Source organism: Neoarius graeffei, chromosome 1 (assembly GCF_027579695.1).
Source record: "Neoarius graeffei isolate fNeoGra1 chromosome 1, fNeoGra1.pri, whole genome shotgun sequence".
NCBI classification, from domain to species: Eukaryota; Metazoa; Chordata; class Actinopteri; order Siluriformes; family Ariidae; genus Neoarius; species Neoarius graeffei.
The window spans coordinates 128,563,575-128,571,300 of record NC_083569.1 but is presented as its reverse complement, the minus strand read 5'-3'; positions in this window follow the sequence as shown (position 1 = coordinate 128,571,300).

Genomic DNA, 7,726 nt, shown 5'->3' with positions numbered 1-7,726 from the left:
GTTTTTCCCATGTCAGAAGGTGGCGCTATGCTGTACATGAGCGATTATGAGTTGGAGAAATAAGTGTCTACAACAGCAACGCACTATCACAAGGTAGTGGTGTGAAGGAAAAGCATTATGGAATTATTTACCAAAAACCCGTTTTGGAGAAATTGCGTCGGCCAAAAACAGCGCCCCCCATGGACGAAAATTCCCAAAATGTGGTATACATGACATGGGTGGTAGTAAGAGGGTGGCCGTGAAGTTTGACCAAATTTGAGGAAAGATTGGATTGTTTGCCCAAAAATAGCGCCCCCAGTGGCGAAATATCACAGAAAATGGGGAACATGTCAGAAGCCCAATGAGGGATTTGCGTGTGAAGTATGAGCAGTTTTGAGCAATTAGAAGATTTGTTATGAATTTTTAAGCATGTAAAATTTTGCATTAAAAATTGATTGACGTATAACTTCTGAGCGGTTTAAGCTACGTGAAACTTATTTAGTAACTTTTGTCAGCCATGTCTGTAGATGATGTGTATCAATTTTGGTGACATTCCTATGAACAGTCTAGGAGGAGTTGCGCCGTCTTCGTGGCCATGCATTTCGCACAAAAGTGAAATTACCTCACTTCCTGTTGGGCGTGGCTAATGCATTGGCATTACATTTTTGTCCGGCTTAGTGAGATACATATGCGTACCAAATGGCATGCCACTCCTACAAACTACATGGCAACCAGGCACCTTAAAGCGGGAGGCCAAAATCACAACGAGTTAGGGGGCGCTATAGAGGCCCTGAGGCCCGGCTGGATCTGGGCTTTTGGTTCTCAGTAGCGGTGGCAGTCTAAGAAAAAGGAGCCAAATTTCGTGCGTTGTCGACCATGGCAAGCGCCCCAATAAGGGTCTTGAAAAGAGTTTGCTTGCCAAGTTTGACAAATCAGAAGCTGCAATATCATTTCCGCCATAACCAGCACCCCCAGGGGCGAAAGTGCACAAAATTTGGCGGACATGTCAGGTGAGCTATGAAGAGTTTGCGTATGAAGTTTGATGACAATTGAGTAAATAGAAGATGAGATATAGATTTTTGAAGAATACATTTTTTGGTTTTTCCCATGTCAGAAGGTGGCGCTATGCTGTACATGAGCGATTATGAGTTGGAAAAATAAGTGTCTACAACAGGAACGCACTATCACAAGGTAGTGGTGTGAAGGAAAAGCATTATGGAATTATTTACCAAAAACCCGTTTTGGAGCAATTGCGTCGGCCAAAAACAGCGCCCCCCATGGACGAAAATTCCCAAAATGCGGTATACATGACATGGGAGGTAGTAAGAGGGTGGCCGTGAAGTTTGACCAAATTTGAGGAAAGATTGGATTTTTTGCCCAAAAATAGCGCCCCCAGTGGCGAAATATCACAGAAATTGGGTAACATGTCAGAAGCCCAATGAGTGATTTGCGTGTGAAGTATGAGCAGTTTTGAGCAATTAGAAGATTTGTTATGAATTTTTTAGCATGTAAAATTTTGAAGTGAAAATTGATTGACGTATAACGTCTGAACGTTTTATCCTACGTGAAACGTATTTAGTAACTTTTGTCAGCCATGTCTGTAGATGATGTGTATCAATTTTGGTGACATTCCCATGAACGGTCTAGGAGGAGTTGCGCCGTCTTCGTGGCCATGCATTTCGCACAAAAGTAAAATTACCTCACTTCCTGTTGGGCGTGGCTATGCATTCATAGAACTTTTTTTGTTCGTCTCAGTAAGATACATATGTGAACCAAATTTCGTTCCTCTACGACAAACTATATGGCAACCAGGAGCCTTCGAAAAAAGGCAAAATTTTCAAGGCGTTAGGGGGCGCTATAGAGGCCCAGAGCCCCGCCCAGATCTGGGGTTTTGGATCTGAGTAGCGTAGGGGATGCCGATAAAATGATCCAAAATATGCGCGTTTTCGTCCACAGGAAGTGCCCCAAATAAGGCCGAACAGCGACCGCGACTAAGGAATAATAATAATAATAATAATAATAATAATAATAATAATAAGAATAATAATAATTAAAGCCGCAAGCGGCCTTGACGGGCCCTCGCCGGGCAGCGGCCAAGGGGGCGGGGGCACTCGTACCTCCTGCAAAATACGTTTTGCGGCCTATTAGGCAACCTGGAAGATTTTTGAAGAATAAATGTTTTGGTTTTTCCCATGTCAGAAGGTGGCGCTATGCTGTACATGAGCGATTATGAGTTGGAGAAATAAGTGTCTACAACAGCAACGCACTATCACAAGGTAGTGGTGTGAAGGAAAAGCATTATGGAATTATTTACCAAAAACCCGTTTTGGAGAAATTGCGTCGGCCAAAAACAGCGCCCCCCATGGACGAAAATTCCCAAAATGTGGTATACATGACATGGGCGGTAGTAAGAGGGTGGCCGTGAAGTTTGACCAAATTTGAGGAAAGATTGGATTGTTTGCCCAAAAATAGCGCCCCCAGTGGCGAAATATCACAGAAAATGGGGAACATGTCAGAAGCCCAATGAGGGATTTGCGTGTGAAGTATGAGCAGTTTTGAGCAATTAGAAGATTTGTTATGAATTTTTAAGCATGTAAAATTTTGCATTAAAAATTGATTGACGTATAACTTCTGAGCGGTTCAAGCTACGCGAAACTTATTTAGTAACTTTTGTCAGCCATGTCTGTAGATGATGTGCATCAATTTTGGTGACATTCCTATGAACAGTCTAGGAGGAGTTGCGCCGTCTTCGTGGCCATGCATTTCGCACAAAAGTGAAATTACCTCACTTCCTGTTGGGCGTGGCTAATGCATTGGCATTACATTTTTGTCCGGCTGAGTGAGATACATATGCGTACCAAATGGCACGCCACTCCTACAAACTACATGGCAACCAGGCACCTTAAAGTGGGAGGCCAAAATCACAACGAGTTAGGGGGCGCTATAGAGGCCCTGAGGCCCGGCTGGATCTGGGCTTTTGGTTCTCAGTAGCGGTGGCAGTCTAAGAAAAAGGAGCCAAATTTCGTGCGTTGTCGACCATGGCAAGCGCCCCAATAAGGGTCTTGAAAAGAGTTTGCTTGCCAAGTTTGACAAATCAGAAGCTGCAATATCATTTCCGCCATAACCAGCACCCCCAGGGGCGAAAGTGCACAAAATTTGGCGGACATGTCAGGTGAGCTATGAAGAGTTTGCGTATGAAGTTTGATGACAATTGAGTAAATAGAAGATGAGATATAGATTTTTGAAGAATAAATTTTTTGGTTTTTCCCATGTCAGAAGGTGGCGCTATGCTGTACATGAGCGATTATGAGTTGGAAAAATAAGTGTCCACAACAGGAACGCACTATCACAAGGTAGTGGTGTGAAGGAAAAGCATTATGGAATTATTTACCAAAAACCCGTTTTGGAGCAATTGCGTCGGCCAAAAACAGCGCCCCCGCATGGACGAAAATTCCCAAAATGCGGTATACATGACATGGGAGGTAGTAAGAGGGTGGCCGTGAAGTTTGACCAAATTTGAGGAAAGATTGGATTTTTTGCCCAAAAATAGCGCCCCCAGTGGCGAAATATCACGGAAATTGGGTAACATGTCAGAAGCCCAATGAGTGATTTGCGTGTGAAGTATGAGCAGTTTTGAGCAATTAGAAGATTTGTTATGAATTTTTTAGCATGTAAAATTTTGAAGTGAAAATTGATTGACGTATAACTTCTGAACGTTTTATCCTACGTGAAACGTATTTAGTAACTTTTGTCAGCCATGTCTGTAGATGATGTGTATCAATTTTGGTGACATTCCCATGAACGGTCTAGGAGGAGTTGCGCCGTCTTCGTGGCCATGCATTTCGCACAAAAGTAAAATTACCTCAGTTCCTGTTGGGCGTGGCTATGCATTCATAGAACGTTTTTTGTTCGTCTCAGTAAGATACATATGTGAACCAAATTTCGTTCCTCTACGACAAACTATATGGCAACCAGGAGCCTTCGAAAAAAGGCAAAATTTTCAAGGCGTTGGGGGGCGCTATAGAGGCCCAGAGCCCCGCCCAGATCTGGGGTTTTGGATCTGAGTAGCGTAGGGGATGCCGATAAATTGATCCAAAATATGCGCGTTTTCGTCCACAGGAAGTGCCCCAAAAAAGGCCGAACAGCGACCGCGACTAAGGAATAATAATAATAATAATAATAATAAAAAACCGAACAAGATCAATAGGGCCTTCGCCCTATAGGGCTCGGGCCCTAATTAAAGCCGCAAGCGGCCTTGACGGGCCCTCGCGCCAGCGGCCAGGGGGGGCGGGGGCATGCGTCCCCGCGAAATACCGTAAACAGTCTGCTTGCCAAGTTTGACCAATCAGAAGCTGCAATATCATTTGTGCCATAACCAGCACCCCCAGGGGTGAAAGTGCACAAAATTTGGCGGATATGTCAGGAGAGCTATGAAGAGTTTGCGTATGAAGTTTGATGACAATTGAGTAAATAGAAGATGAGAGATAGATTTTTGAAGAATAAATTTTTTGGTTTTTCCCATGTCAGAAGGTGGCGCTATGCTGTACATGAGCGATTATGAGTTGGAGAAATAAGTGTCTACAACAGCAACGCACTATCACAAGGTAGTGGTGTGAAGGAAAAGCATTATGGAGTTATTTACCAAAAACCCGTTTTGGAGAAATTGCGTCGGCCAAAAACAGCGCCCCCCATGGACGAAAATTCCCAAAATGTGGTATACATGACATGGGCGGTAGTAAGAGGGTGGCCGTGAAGTTTGACCAAATTTGAGGAAAGATTGGATTGTTTGCCCAAAAATAGCGCCCCCAGTGGCGAAATATCACAGAAAATGGGGAACATGTCAGAAGCCCAATGAGGGATTTGCGTGTGAAGAATGAGCAGTTTTGAGCAATTAGAAGATTTGTTATGAATTTTTAAGGATGTAAAATTTTGCATTAAAAATTGATTGACGTATAACTTCTGAGCGGTTTAAGCTACGTGAAACTTATTTAGTAACTTTTGTCAGCCATGTCTGTAGATGATGTGTATCAATTTTGGTGACATTCCTATGAACAGTCTAGGAGGAGTTGCGCCGTCTTCGTGGCCATGCATTTCGCACAAAAGTGAAATTACCTCACTTCCTGTTGGGCGTGGCTAATGCATTGGCATTACATTTTTGTCCGGCTAAGTGAGATACATATGCGTACCAAATGGCATGCCACTCCTACAAACTACATGGCAACCAGGCACCTTAAAGCGGGAGGCCAAAATCACAACGAGTTAGGGGGCGCTATAGAGGCCCTGAGGCCCGGCTGGATCTGGGCTTTTGGTTCTCAGTAGCGGTGGCAGTCTAAGAAAAAGGAGCCAAATTTCGTGCGTTGTCGACCATGGCAAGCACCCCAATAAGGGTCTTGAAAAGAGTTTGCTTGCCAAGTTTGACAAATCAGAAGCTGCAATATCATTTCCGCCATAACCAGCACCCCCAGGGGCGAAAGTGCACAAAATTTGGCGGACATGTCAGGTGAGCTATGAAGAGTTTGCGTATGAAGTTTGATGACAATTGAGTAAATAGAAGATGAGATATAGATTTTTGAAGAATAAATTTTTTGGTTTTTCCCATGTCAGAAGGTGGCGCTATGCTGTACATGAGCGATTATGAGTTGGAAAAATAAGTGTCTACAACAGGAACGCACTATCACAAGGTAGTGGTGTGAAGGAAAAGCATTATGGAATTATTTACCAAAAACCCGTTTTGGAGCAATTGCGTCGGCCAAAAACAGCGCCCCCCATGGACGAAAATTCCCAAAATGCGGTATACATGACATGGGAGGTAGTAAGAGGGTGGCCGTGAAGTTTGACCAAATTTGAGGAAAGATTGGATTTTTTGCCCAAAAATAGCGCCCCCAGTGGCGAAATATCACAGAAATTGGGTAACATGTCAGAAGCCCAATGAGTGATTTGCGTGTGAAGTATGAGCAGTTTTGAGCAATTAGAAGATTTGTTATGAATTTTTTAGCATGTAAAATTTTGAAGTGAAAATTGATTGACGTATAACTTCTGAACGTTTTATCCTACGTGAAACGTATTTAGTAACTTTTGTCAGCCATGTCTGTAGATGATGTGTATCAATTTTGGTGACATTCCCATGAACGGTCTAGGAGGAGTTGCGCCGTCTTCGTGGCCATGCATTTCGCACAAAAGTAAAATTACCTCACTTCCTGTTGGGCGTGGCTATGCATTCATAGAACTTTTTTTGTTCGTGTCAGTAAGATACATATGTGAACCAAATTTCGTTCCTCTACGACAAACTATATGGCTACCAGGAGCCTTCGAAAAAAGGCAAAATTTTCAAGGCGTTAGGGGGCGCTATAGAGGCCCAGAGCCCTGCCCAGATCTGGGGTTTTGGATCTGAGTAGCGTAGGGGATGCCGATAAAATGATCCAAAATATGCGCGTTTTCGTCCACAGGAAGTGCCCCAAAAAAGGCCGAACAGCGACCACGACTAAGGAATAATAATAATAATTAAAGCCGCAAGCGGCCTTGACGGGCCCTCGCGCCAGCGGCCAGGGGGGGCGGGGGCATGCGTCCCCGCGAAATACCGTAAAGAGTCTGCTTGCCAAGTTTGACCAATCAGAAGCTGCAATATCATTTGTGCCATAACCAGCACCCCCAGGGGTGAAAGTGCACAAAATTTGGCGGATATGTCAGGAGAGCTATGAAGAGTTTGCGTATGAAGTTTGATGACAATTGAGTAAATAGAAGATGAGAGATAGATTTTTGAAGAATAAATTTTTTGGTTTTTCCCATGTCAGAAGGTGGCGCTATGCTGTACATGAGCGATTATGAGTTGGAGAAATAAGTGACTACAACAGCAACGCACTATCACAAGGTAGTGGTGTGAAGGAAAAGCATTATGGAGTTATTTACCAAAAACCCGTTTTGGAGAAATTGCGTCGGCCAAAAACAGCGCCCCCCATGGACGAAAATTCCCAAAATGTGGTATACATGACATGGGCGGTAGTAAGAGGGTGGCCGTGAAGTTTGACCAAATTTGAGGAAAGATTGGATTGTTTGCCCAAAAATAGCGCCCCCAGTGGCGAAATATCACAGAAAATGGGGAACATGTCAGAAGCCCAATGAGGGATCTGCGTGTGAAGTATGAGCAGTTTTGAGCAATTAGAAGATTTGTTATGAATTTTTAAGCATGTAAAATTTTGCATTAAAAATTGATTGACGTATAACTTCTGAGCGGTTTAAGCTACGTGAAACTTATTTAGTAACTTTTGTCAGCCATGTCTGTAGATGATGTGTATCAATTTTGGTGACATTCCTATGAACAGTCTAGGAGGAGTTGCGCCGTCTTCGTGGCCATGCATTTCGCACAAAAGTGAAATTACCTCACTTCCTGTTGGGCGTGGCTAATGCATTGGCATTACATTTTTGTCCGGCTTAGTGAGATACATATGCGTACCAAATGGCATGCCACTCCTACAAACTACATGGCAACCAGGCACCTTAAAGCGGGAGGCCAAAATCACAACGAGTTAGGGGGCGCTATAGAGGCCCTGAGGCCCGGCTGGATCTGGGCTTTTGGTTCGCAGTAGCGGTGGCAGTCTAAGAAAAAGGAGCCAAGTTTCGTGCGTTGTCGACCATGGCAAGCGCCCCAATAAGGGTCTTGAAAAGAGTTTGCTTGCCAAGTTTGACAAATCAGAAGCTGCAATATCATTTCCGCCATAACCAGCACCCCCAGGGGCGAAAGTGCACAAAA